Below are 13656 nucleotides of genomic sequence, written 5' to 3' on the forward strand. Positions count from 1 at the left end.
GTTCATCTCTTTCTTTTATCACTAACTATTACAGCTGAGATTAATGCACAACATTACCTATTGATTTTGCTATTTTAAAAAAAATCTGATTTTTTTTTTTAGTTATAATGTACATTGTATGCCTGTCTGTCTAGGCACATAATGCTAATTAATGTGAGGGTACAGCACCGCACACATATAGAAGGAATATATGTTCATGTATATACTCACATTGCATATTACTCCAGGCTTGAGCATAGAATGATAGCATCAACCTGAACATGGAAGTGCTGAGGAGGTAAGTATGGTTTATACTTACATTGGCATTGGCTATTTACCCCAATAATTCCTTTAATGGATTCAATAGTGTTGGGAATACAAAGTTGTATTCCTTACACTACAGTTTGCTCCCCACACCCCCTCCCACCTTCATCTCCCCCTCACCCCCTAAAAACCTTAAAAACCTTTACTCACCCAATTTCAGCGCCAATCTCCCTTGGAGCTGGGTTTGCCACCTGCTCCAATGTCATCTGACAGAGGGTGGGCTAATGCGCATGTGTAGCGAGCGTTGCGAGTGCACTAGGCCCTCACCATAGGAAGGCATTGCTCCAATGGGGATTTAACTGACCCTGGATGTCCTCATGCTATGCATCCAGGGTCAGTTAGGCAACCAAAAATACATTAGCAATCAAGAAGTGCCTCTAGTAGCTGTCTGATTGAAGGAATTTCAGAGAGATGACAGTTCCCCTTTTCTAAAACTGCAAAATAAGACTAAGGCTTAGCAGCCAAAATGTAAACCAGGTAAATAAAGAAAAGGGTACTGGTTTATGAAACCCCTCCACTATATTTAATTCCACACATTAGAAGCATCATCAATGTATTCTACATAGAATTCAAGGCAGCATGGGTGGTTTAATCAGGGCTGGAACTAACAATAGGCAGGGAATTCAGTTACCTCTGTGCCAGGATTGACGCTGTGGCTCTGCTAATTTGCATTTTCTGCCATAGTTTTAGCTTTGACTGAACAATTTTTAAATGACAAATTCACACTCTGTGTTCATGGTATGCATTCACACTCTGCAGTCTACATTCACGATTTGCACTTTACATTTAAAAACATGAATCACCCCAAGTCACAATTTTCTGAATTGACATCATGCAATCTGCATTATCTTCCTGCACTTTGCATTGTCACAATATGTTCACACCCACATTCTCAATGCACACCAAACCACACACAGCATTTGTGCCCTGCGCACTGCATTCACTCCCTGCTTTCAGCATTCACAAGTAACATTCACAAACTACTCCAGCACATTCCCCACACATTGTCAACATCATTCATATACATTTCGACATTACCAGAGCAAACTACACATAACTTTAATATGTATCACAAAACATTCATTTACAAATTGCAATAGCAAAACAAGATCAAACACTTTGTCTATTCACATACTACATGCTATATCCAAGTGATACATGTGCGTAAATACACATATTCTTTCACACAGTGTAAATAAGGCATCCAATATATCTTATTTTAGTGGTTATCATATCAAATAGTATCAAATGTAATGTGTTTTATTGACCTTTCCATTTGCACTTGTAAATTAGTCAAAGTCTTTGTAAGTTAGCCCATTAAGGATCAATGCTATCTTAGCAATATATAAGGGATATGACTAACTTAATGAGGTCAATATACTGCTATTAAAATGTAAAACACTAATTTTATATTAACTGGTAGCTGGATTTATGGCACCATCTGCTGGACGGATAAAAAACAATAATACACATCTATTGATGAGGGAGTAGTAGGGCATCAGAGGAGAAATAATTACAATCAGTTCTGACAATTTTTTTTCAATCGAGAGAGTTAACACCGTGGTCAGTATAAGCCGCTAGTGTGCATCTCCAGGAAGTATAAAAGATCGGATGTCTGGAAGGATCCATCTTAGAAATTTCAAGATGGCAACACCAAAAATGAAGGGATCTTTAAAAAATGGTAAACTAAAAAATTGGGGGAGGGGGGGGGGGGGGGGTCAGCGTTGGATTACAGGTAAGTTTTAATTGTTTTTTTTAACTTTTTTTGTTGTTTAAAACATGGGGTGGGAGGTGCTGAATATAATATGTTAAAGGAACACTTTTAAAAAAATGTATATATATTTTTTAAAGATAGAGTTTTTGTTTTTTTTACAATGTCAAGATGCCATGTGTTATTATTAATGATTATGAATTGGCACTCTTTTCCCATGATGCTCAATTTGACAGCACATAAACAAAAACATGCATTTTTAAACCTGACCTGTTTTCATTTAGTTATGAACCTGACCTGGAAAAGGCATGAGAAGTGGGTTGCCCTTCTGAAATACATGTCCTGGCTAATCATGGCAGCATTTAACATATGGGTTTAGCTCCTCCCTCTAACCCTCAGGACAGGAAACACAAACAATCAAACAATTAAGCCTACCTTCCCCTAGTATATAAGGTACCCCAGTATCCTCCACACCTCAGTCTTTTCCTGTCCTCCTAGCCCTAGGACAGTTTTTTTTTTTTTCCAGTTTTGTCTGGATATATTTTTTTTTTTGCTCACCTGACCATGTTTGATATGGTCTTGTCCCTGTGGAGGTCAGCCTCCCTCCTCAGGAAGCCCCGGCACATGTAGCCCATTCTCCACGGAGTTGGGAACCCCTGGGAGCCTGGGTGGTTAGTTACACAGGCTGTGGGAATCCTCTGGCGTCCTGTGTGTGATGCAGACCTCGATCAGACGATCAGCATGAAGGTAAGACGCTCGCGCATGCGCAATGCGCCCGACCCATTTCAAAAATGGCGGTTTCGCGATCTCGCGACCAAGTGCGCATGTGCGATCCTTTAAAGGGGCAGAGCGGGAAATTTGAAATGGCGGTATTTAAACTAAAAAACGCTCGTTTTCGTTCCCTTCAAAGATACAGTGCTCTAGTAGGCTGTTATTAAAGCTCTGCAGGTAGGTGAATTACTTTTTTTTTTTTACAAAGCTTCATAATATTGGGCTGGGAATACATTATTTTTTTTTATGTTCTTAGCCCTACAGTCAGTATGGATCCATCATCCCCTTCTGCAAAATCAACGAGATCTGCAATAGGTCATAGGTGAGCAACATTTTTATTTTTATTTTTTAATTTTCTTCACGTTACTAAAAAGAGTGCATAGAGGGTACAGTCTTATGACTTCTGTATCTTACAGCCCTCGTGACCGGTCCTGTCCCAGATCCCCATCGAGGAGAAGGGAGAAACCGGCAGAAGGGAGAAACCTCCTATCATTAAGGTTGCTAAAAGATCTACGCTTCCGATTGATAGCAATGCTTCCCTTAAGGAGCCCATGGATAAAAAGATTGACGCTGATTTATCTAAAGCATTCATGACAGCAGGTTTAGGTTGCCATCCGGCTGTATCCATTTCTGCTTTGTCTAGAGCCATGCGTTCCTGGTTGCTTGACTTGGAGGATGACATCGATAAAGGTGTTAGTAGACGTCAGATGGCTGAATCCTTAAGAGATATCAAACTCGCCAGTGACTGGCTTTTGGAATCCTCCACTGACCTCATTAGAATTCTTTCTAAGGTTATGGCTCATTCAGTCACCGCTAGAAGGGCGCTTTGGCTGAGGTCCTGGGGTGCAGACCTTTCCTCTAAGAATAATTTATGCTCACTTCCCTTTATGGGAGAAGTGCTTTTTGGAAAACCGCTGGATGAAGCTATTAAAAAAGTGGCCGAGGTTAAACAGGTCATGCTGCCACAAGATAAACGTCCTAAGAGACCTCATTTGGACCGCAGACCTTTTAGGGATCAAGGCTACTTTAGGGAAAGTAAGACCTACAGACCGGGCAGAGAATTCTCGAGGCATTCCAATTGGAAGAGCGCCCAGAATGTAAAATCCTCTAGGGGCAAGACGCAGACTTCTTCCTTTCGCCCCAACAAGCAGTTCTGAAGGTGGCTTACTCCAGGCTCCTCGAGTGGGAGCACGTCTTTCATTCTTTCAGAGGGCCTGGGAAATCATTCCAGATGCTTGGGTGAGATCCATTATCAGCGGAGGTTATCATCTGGAATTCGAAGAATATCCGCCTCCACCAAGGTTTATTCGCACAAGGCTTCCTGCCAACATCCAAAAAAGAGAGATTCTGAATCTTTATGTCTACAATCTGCTTATGGAAAAAGCCATCGTGCCTGTACCCATAAGAGAAAGATTCCAGGGTTATTATTCTCCCCTGTTTTTGGTCAAGAAGCCGGAAGGAAAATGGAGACCTATTCTAGACCTCCACCAGCTCAACCTTTATCTGAGAGTCAGAAGATTTCGCATGGAATCCATTCGCTCCATCATTCCTGTTGTTCATCACCAAGATTGGATGATATCAATAGATCTCAGGGATGCCTATTTTCATGTCCCAATCACGATCGCCCATCAAAAGTTTCTCAGATTTTGTGTCGGGAAAGAACACTTTCAATTTCAGGCCCTTCCGTTTAGTATAAGTACGGCCCCAAGGACCTTCTCGAAGGTTCTGGTCACCATCATTGCCTTACTCAGAAAAGAAGGTGTAGCGGTGTTCCACTACCTGGACGACATCCTGGTAGTGGCCCCAGACCGAGGATTAATATTTCAACACAGACGACTAGTCCTCGACACTCTCTCTCATTTCGGCTGGCTCATCAATTACGAGAAGAGTCACTTGCATCCTTCAAGAGAACTGATATTCCTGGGAGCAAATTTCAATACAGACACGGCGATTGTATCCCTCGCACACGACAGAAAGATCATACTGCAAGATCGGATAAGGGACTTCAGACTGAAGACTTCAGCCTCGGCAAGAGAGTTTATGAGGCTCCTGGGGACTCTTTCCTCCACAATAGAGCTTGTCAGGTGGGCTCAGTGGAACCTTCGCCCTCTTCAGCGATTTTTTTCTGGAAAATTTCAGGACCAGCACAAGAGATTGGGAGATACTGATTCGCATTCCTTTGGTTCTGAAACAGAAGCTCCTTTGGTGGATGTCGTGGGAAAATATCTCCCGAGGGTTCCCCTTGCGGGAAATAGATTGGGTGGTCATTACGACGGATGCCAGTCTGACAGGTTGGGGGTGCATTTAGGCAATCGATTTTTTCAAGCAAAATGGCCTCCGAAAACTCAATGCTTACCTTCCAACATCTGAGAACTAAGAGCTACTTTCCTGGCCCTTCTTCATTTTCAACATGTCATCAGGCATTGCTGGGTCAAGTTGAGAGTGGACAACAAAGCAGCTGCTGCCTACATAAACCATCAAGGCGGAACAAGGAGTGTAGCCCTGATGAGAGAAATCGTTCCCATTATGACCTGGGCTCAGAATCATGTGGAGGGCCTGTGTGCCACCTATCTCCCAGGGAAGGAGAATGTATTAGCGGATTTCCTCAGCAGACACCTGATAGAAGCTTCAGAATGGCAACTTTCCAGGAGGATCTTCACCCAGTTGGTCCAGAATTGGGGTCTTCCCCAAGTGGACCTCATGGCGACCATTCGGAATGCGCAGGTACCATGCTTTGTGTCGAGGAGATACCATCCAAAGGCGGTTGCTCAAGATGCTCTATCCATCAATTGGGTGTTCAATCTAGCTTATGCCTGTCCTCCGATTCCCCTCATACACGCTGTTCTGAGAAAGATCTCCAAGGAACATTGCAAGGTGATAGCTGTCCTTCCCTTCTGGCCTCGTTGCCCTTGGTTTCCCCTGTTACAGAGGTTATCGATGGACCTGCCTTGGGAACTTCCAGTCTCAGAAGACCTGCTGTTTCAGGGGCCAGTGTTTCATCCGGAGCCTCACAAATTCAGGCTCCATGCATGGCTATTGAGAGGAAGTCTCTAGTTGAACATGGCCTTTCTGACCAGGTTATCTCAACCCTGTTACGTTCCAGGAATCCTTCTACTTCTTCTACGTACCATAAAGTATGGGAAGCCTTTGCCCGATGGGGTAATTCCATGGTTCAAGATTTAAGTTCCCCTTCTGTATCTCAAGTTTTGGGTTTCCTACAAGCAGGCCTGGAGAGAGGCCTTCAACTTAACTGCTCGGCTCTTTCAGCTCTTTCTGGTGTTCGTTGGGCATTAAATCCTATGGTGATTCGATTCTTCAAAGCTGTCATTAGGATTAGACCTCATATCAAGGGATTCTCGGCTCCTTGGAATCTGCCTCTGGTTCTGCAGGCCTTGACGGAACATCCCTTCGAACCTATTGATGAGGTCCCTATGCAGGTTCTTTCTCTGAAGACCCTGTTGTTGCTGGCCTTGGTATCTGCTAGGAGAATGTCAGATATTAGAGCACTGTCATCTGAGGAACCGTTCACTACCTTCTTCGATGATAGAGTTGTGCTACGGCCTAGACCTGAGTTCCTTCCTAAGGTTGTTACATCCTTCCACCTGAATCAAGAGATTGTCCTACCGGGGTATTTTCAGGAGCCATCTTCTCCTGAAGAAGAAAGATGCCATACGCTAGACCTGAGGAGGTGTCTTTCCACATATATTGGTCGCTCAGCTAATTGGAGGAAGTCTCCCCAATTGTTTGTGATACCTTGGGGTTCTCGTAAAGGTGAAGCAGCCTCTGTCGCTACCCTTCGTTCCTGGACGGTTCAGGCTATTTCTAGAGCTTACAGAACGAAACAGGTTCCACTTCCCAAGGACATCAAGGCACATTCCACAAGGTCCATTGCTACTTCATGGGCTGCAGAGTCAGGAGTTCCTGCAGAGAGCATCTGTAAAGCTGCCAATTGGTCATCGTTGAGGACCTTTGTACGTCACTACAGAGTGGATGTCTCTTCTCATTCCGATTCAGAGTTTGGCCTGTCGGTCTTGAACTCTTTTAAGCCTTAAGTGGATATTAAACAATTTTTGTAGCATGACTTACCCTCCCTGAGTGGTTATTGCTTTGGGAATCCCATATGTTAAATGCTGCCATGATTAGCCAGGAATAGAGAAAATTTATTGATACTTACCGTAATTTTCTTTTCCTGGCTATTATTCATGGCAGCATTTGGTCTCCCACCCTCTCTTGGTTTATTTGTCTTGTTACTGGACTGAGGTGTGGAGGATACTGGGGGAAGGTAGGCTTAATTGTTTGATTGTTTGTGTTTCCTGTCCTGAGGGTTAGAGGGAGGAGCTAAACCCATATGTTAAATGCTGCCATGAATAATAGCCAGGAAAAGAAAATTACGGTAAGTATCAATAAATTTTCTCTAGTTTAACTGCAAAAGGTAATGCACGTTTAGGATTAGATACAAACAATGTTATTTAACACTTAAATCTTACAAGGTTATTCACATTAAGATTTACCCTTAATACTCAACAATCCACATAGTGAAAAACACTGTGTTTATCTTAATCTGCATTTTTCTATGTGGAAATACTGTGGCCTCTATGACAGAAACACCTAATAGGCCGGTTAGGCCAAGTTATTTCACACGGCGAATTAACTTTCATTAGAAAGTGCATTATAAAACCACAAAATATGCCCCTAAACTCCCCTTAACTTTTTTTTTTACATAAATATTTTTCAATGGAATTTATTTTTAACATAAATATTAAATAAGTATTTTTAATGGAAAAGTAGTGAAAGAGAATTAATCAATAAAATAATAGAACCATGTTTTTAAAGAAAATTTCACTTTTTAAACTTTGAAAATGAAGCTATTGGAAGGTATGCAATTGAGATAGTGGAAGAGCACAGCAAGAGTGCCTGAAAAAGGGACAGGCCCACCCATTGCATGAGTATATCAATCCGACATAAATTAATCAAGCCAACAGGATAATGCAGGGAGCCTTTATTGTCAACGTGTCAGTTTTAAAAAACTTTGACAAAGTTACGTTTTAATTTAGACCTAAAGAGGACCCAGAAGTGCTATCCTATTTATTATTTTCTATTTGTTTAATTTATGCTGGATAGTGATGTCCCGAACAGTTCGCCAAGAACCATTCGCTCGCGAACACGCGCAATGTTCGGTCCGCCCCCTATTCATCATGGAGGTGGGAGGGTCTGGGAGGGAGGGTCTGCTGCTGATTGGCTGGAATGTGTCTGCTGACTGTGAGGTACAGGGTCAAAGTTTACTCAATGATGACGAATAGGGGGCGGACCGAACATTGCGCGTGTTCGCGACCGCGAACACGCTATGTTCGCCGGCGAACGGTTCCCGGCGAACTGTTCGGGACATTACTAATGCTGGATTTAACACATTCATCCTATTTTTAAGTCCTCAAGTGCAAGTGTTTTATATGATATATTGTACTACAATTTGAACATTTGTACTAGATGAGTCAGCTCTCTGCCTTCTCGATGTCCTTTTTGAGACGTTTAGATTGTAGTTAAGTTAACTTGAACACTATATTGTTCTCTGCTCTGGAATTTGCATGAAAATCTATACATGAATATTTATGCACATGGTTTTACACATGTACATGTCCACAACAGTGTTTTTATAATACTGATGCTACATAGCTAAACATAGGCACACTCTGGTCATACTCTAGTGCACTAACATGAACTAAGTGCATTAAATAGCTTTCTACCTCATATTCATGTTGTTTTTATTTGCATTAAAACCTCACTATATTTTGAAAAAAAAATAAGGTTTTGCATCTTGCAGTAGCGTAACCCTGTAGCCCATGGAACAGCACAGATAGGGGAACGGGCTTTGACAGGGCCAGGGTGTAGGCATGTGGGTTTGTAATAATTATGGGCTGGAGTTTAGTAATTTGGTTGTGGGGGTGGAGACTAAATAGCCCATATCCAAAATGCTTACACCCTTACAGTTTAAGCATTTGGATATGGGCCTCTTTGGTAGGCCGTGTTTTATAGTATGTTATTTATACTGTTATATATTGTTCATTGGTACGGGGTCATTGCCAAGGGTATTTATGTACGGAGGGAGATTGTATTAAAATATTATTATTCGGCAATGACCCTAATTTTGTTAAATATATGATATTTATGTGTTTATTTATTTATAGAAAGAAGAGCTTTTGCAAACACCTATAACAAACACACACATATATGGGCAAATACATCTGAAACCAGCTTGACTTGATACACTTAGAGATAGCTGCCACAATCCATATGCTAAGAGTTGAGAGTTTGTATAACCATTGTAATGTCCCAAAGGGGAACAAACATATGTATGGATCATCTAGTGATTTGATAAACAGAGAAAGCCAGGAAGAGACTTCTCCTAAGGAGCCTATCTTTAGCTCATTGGAGCTGATAAATCTGAGATTTTAAACTTCAAGGAGTTAATACTAAGCCCCATATCAATACCATCTTACAGAAAATTGGAAATAGCTCTAAAAGAAGGAAAGAGACCTGCAACATCTGTAGTGCATTCAAAAAAGACATCCCAGAATCTGTAGTAACTGTAAGCCAAGGACTTTGATCTCTTTCAGGTCTGAAGATGAGTGTTGGTCACTGATTGACAGAATCACTTTTTTGTGATTCCACGCTATCCAGTTTCCACGCTATCCAGTTGAGGGAGACATGAACATAAACTGGATATACAAACAGGCCTTGTGAAAGTTCCATCAGGAGAGAAAAAAAAGGGACTCCAAAGCCACAAGAAAAGGAACATCAAAACAGTTGCATTCTCACTGCAGATCTTGGTTAATTGTGGAAAAAATGGAAAGAATACCATGACTAAAAATTCTATTCACAAGACAGCACATCTGTTCCACCTGCCCATGGATCAATTCTCAAGTACATTAATCTCTTAATTTTTCTGTTATTTACTGTGACGAACCGCCTGTCACTCTGACCGAGTGCCTCCACCTATGGATGCTCCTAGTGCTCACTGAGGAATTCCAGCACTCCACCAGACAATTTTAGAACTTTACATATAATAAAGATAGATTGATATGAAAGAAGTGGGAGGGTCAAGGGTGGGAATATTAGGAAAGGAAGATATAAGAAGGAGCACGATTAAAAAAAACAGAAAAAAGTATGATGAAAAAGGTATATCCTTAATAATATCACATATACCATTCTGATCTATTTATCAAAAAAAGAAAGAAAAAGAAATATCTAACAAAAGATAACTAACGTAAAATGAAAATAAATAAAGAAAATGCCAGTATCATTAATGTTTATAATCAGTGTGAACATTAAATCGATCTATTGACAATTGAGATGCTTTCTATGTGGTAGCAAATTAATGTGTATGACCCAATGGTTGCGACCCAGCTGTACATGCCTTCTATTTCCTTTCCTACACCTTCCCTTAGATCTGTATTATAGTTTTGCAAGTGATCTCCCTGCATCAATGGCAAGTCCTTAAGGTTGTCGCTCGCCACTCGTTCCATACCATTTTTAAACTTTCTATGTTCTGTGAATACATCCATGTTCCTATTTCGTATAATTTTGTTTGGGACATCATTAACATTTCCCTTTGAGATAGTGTGGGATCTGTTTTCCAGTATCTCACTGAATAGCTTTTTTATCAGTGCCCTGTTGTGGTTTCCACTAATTGGTTATCAGAGAGTGCATTCTTGTTCTTGATATTATTTTGGTTTTGGACTTTGGCTTGCATTTTGACTTTCCTTAATTCTGGTATACTTGACCTTTAACTTGTTTCCCCGATCTGTCTCTTTCTGTGCCCCTGACCTCGGCTAGTAATTTGACTATTCTCTTTTACGTTAAGTCCGGCAAATTCTAAGGACCAGTATACGTTATCCTTGTTAATTTTCTGTTTAGCTACATGTTATATAGTTCTGCGTGTTGGTTCATAAAGTAATCGTGACACCCACAAAACAACTCAAAGTTACTCCACAGGATTAGTTCCATGTTGAATTCTTCCTATTTAATCTGGAAATTGCTTTTGAGTAAGAGAAATGAGTCTTCTCTCCAGTCAAATAAGTAATTAGATTGCAGGATACCTCTCAAAGTATGATTGCACTATATGGAGAGAGCCTGTGGTTTTTGCAGGTTTATTTTGTAGTATGACACAGCACCATGAAGGTGATCTAGGCAGGCCTCAGGATATGTCATCACAATGAGGACATCATCTGTAAATCTGTAAATCATTATGGTTTTCTGAAATTATTTATAATATAGTAAACCCACCTGATCCAGGAGCTTTACCTATTTGTAGCTTAGATATGACTTTTTCTACTTCTTTGTTCGTTATCGGGGCCTCCAGGGTTGCAAGGGAATTTGCCTGATTTTGCTTAATTTCCAATTTAGTCTCTCTCCAGCTGGGTGGAATTCATGGGGATCATCCCTCAGATTACCTTTAGCATAAAATATATGTCTCAATCTCCTTATCTGGAGTGTGTCTCTTCTAAATGTAACACTTCAAGGACCTGTTTATTTTTCCTATTTCACTTAGAGTCCCTGAACTAGGGTAAGTTTTATTTAACTGGGTGAGATTGTATAAATCTTTTTCTTGAGTGTTGCTCCTGTATCCGTTATGTCTTGAGCCAAGCTGCTATTTGAATGAAATGTCCTTGCATTGCCGATTTGTGTGCTTGCCAGAGAGCTACAACCAAAGTTTTTGGTAAGGTGTTTTCACTCATATATTGTTCTAGTGTTTTATTACCTGTTTTCAATTTAGTGCCTCTCTATGTGTGAGAATTCTTCTGACCGGATCAGCAGGAGTTGGGCAAGGTCTGACCAAGTACTATGGAAGATCTCAGACCTCTCAGACCAGAGAGGCTCAACTTCTATTAAAAACCTGTTGATAAGTGAGTACATATTATGAGGGATGGAATGGTACATATAATCTCTCTCATCTAGTTGTTTCAATCTCCAGATGTCATATAAACCAAATGTCCTCACAAGTTTAGTATACCTATTAGTCTGCGTGGTTACAGAGGACATCATTTATCTGGGCTGTGATTGTCTAGAGACATCAATGTCAGGGTCTAAAACAAAATTAGTACCTCTATATATAATGAGATTGCCCCACTTAATTTTCAAGATTCTTTCTAGTAAGGTTCTCAACAATTGGTATTTTCCTGTATTGGGTAAATACACAGTGGCTAATGTATATGAGGTATTGTTCAATTTACCTATCCATATAAGGATCCTAATTATATTTTCCATAGAGACTGCTATTTTTGTATTAAATAATAGTTTTTTTAGTGTATGTAGAATAATATTGTGTGATGTATGTTTTAGAGTAAAGCAAAAGGCTCTGCCTTTTAAAATGTGTTTCCTGGACACACATAACATAAGCTGTTTTGGTCTGGTAGCCTCTCTCAAAATGGTATCTGTTTCTGTGTGGTATTTAGGCCCCTAGCATTAAAAGTTATGTTGATCAATATTATGATTGCTATAAAAGGGAACTCACCACACGAATTTGAAAAACACGACTTACCTTCTTTCAGGATCTGAGCATAGACACTCTACTCTGGCGCAAGAGCAGGCAACACATCACATCCACGCTGCAAACAGCGGGCATCCCATACAGATGGGCAACCCTAAGAATGCTGTGGGTGACTAAAGGTGAACTGCATTACAAGCTTACTGACCCGGGAGAAGGCACAGCCCTCCTGACCACACTGGGACTGTCCGACAACGACACGGCCCCACCCGCCGAGCATCCGGGACCCACGACCTGAAGCCTGCAGTGACCACAAGCCACGAATCACGTTTATATTTTGTTTGTTCAAGTTTCTTTTGCACTGTTGCACCAAATTACACGTAACACTCCCAACTCAAACCAAATTTAACGAACCAGACAAGGCCAGAGGGCCATGTAGGGAAGCCGCACGCAGATAACAGAATCCTACCCTCCCCCCCCCCCATTAATGCCCTGGGGTTACACGGCATAGTAAAACATGGAGCACCCTCAGGCACCACTAGACGGGTACACGGGCGCAGAAATACCCCCATCGACAGCCAAGTCAGGCTCAGATAGCCAAGCTCCTAATCCAGACATACCTACACATAGACGAACCACAGAACCCAGCCCTCACGCTACCGCAAAATTTAAACACAACCTAACGCCACGCATAGGGTTAGGGAACCCACAAGCACACACTTTGTGCCAGGGTTAAACCATAGCCCAAGGACCCTAAGGGGTAGCATCAACCTTTCACATTACCCACACCAAGGGCACAGCCCTCACTCTCGATACAACCACCTAGCCCATTACACTAAAAAGTGCAGAGCTCACCTCAGCCCAACTCACAGACAGTACATAATGTTACCATATCCTATGCAAATGCTGTTGTGACATTCTCACAAATGTCTGTACTGTTGCCATTGCACCAAAAATAAAGAATTAAAAAAAAAAAATATTATGATTGCTTGGATTTCTTCTCCCTCCTTACAGTCACCCTGTGTGGCCATGTTAGTTTATAGGAGTAACATGTTCCTCCGTCTAGATCCCAATATGTTTGTTAAGTATTCTCTATAAGGTATCCAATGTTTTCTTCTAGGTTCACTAATTTTAGAGGAGTGACACTATAGAATATCTTTAATTGTCAGCATAAGTGCATTACAAGGTGTATTTCAAATAGACTGATAACCTAAACAATAAACCAAAACATAAGGAAACATCATATACAGATGAGAATGCGGCCACGGGCATTACATTTCCTCAAAGAGAGCTTCCATTCAGTTGGGGGGGGGAGGGGTCTTGAAGTTACATTGAAGTTATATAGTAGGGCCTATGGCCGCGTGACTGGGCATAAAACAGATTATATATA

Source organism: Pelobates fuscus, chromosome 5, assembly GCF_036172605.1.
Source record: "Pelobates fuscus isolate aPelFus1 chromosome 5, aPelFus1.pri, whole genome shotgun sequence".
Classification (NCBI taxonomy): Eukaryota; Metazoa; Chordata; class Amphibia; order Anura; family Pelobatidae; genus Pelobates; species Pelobates fuscus.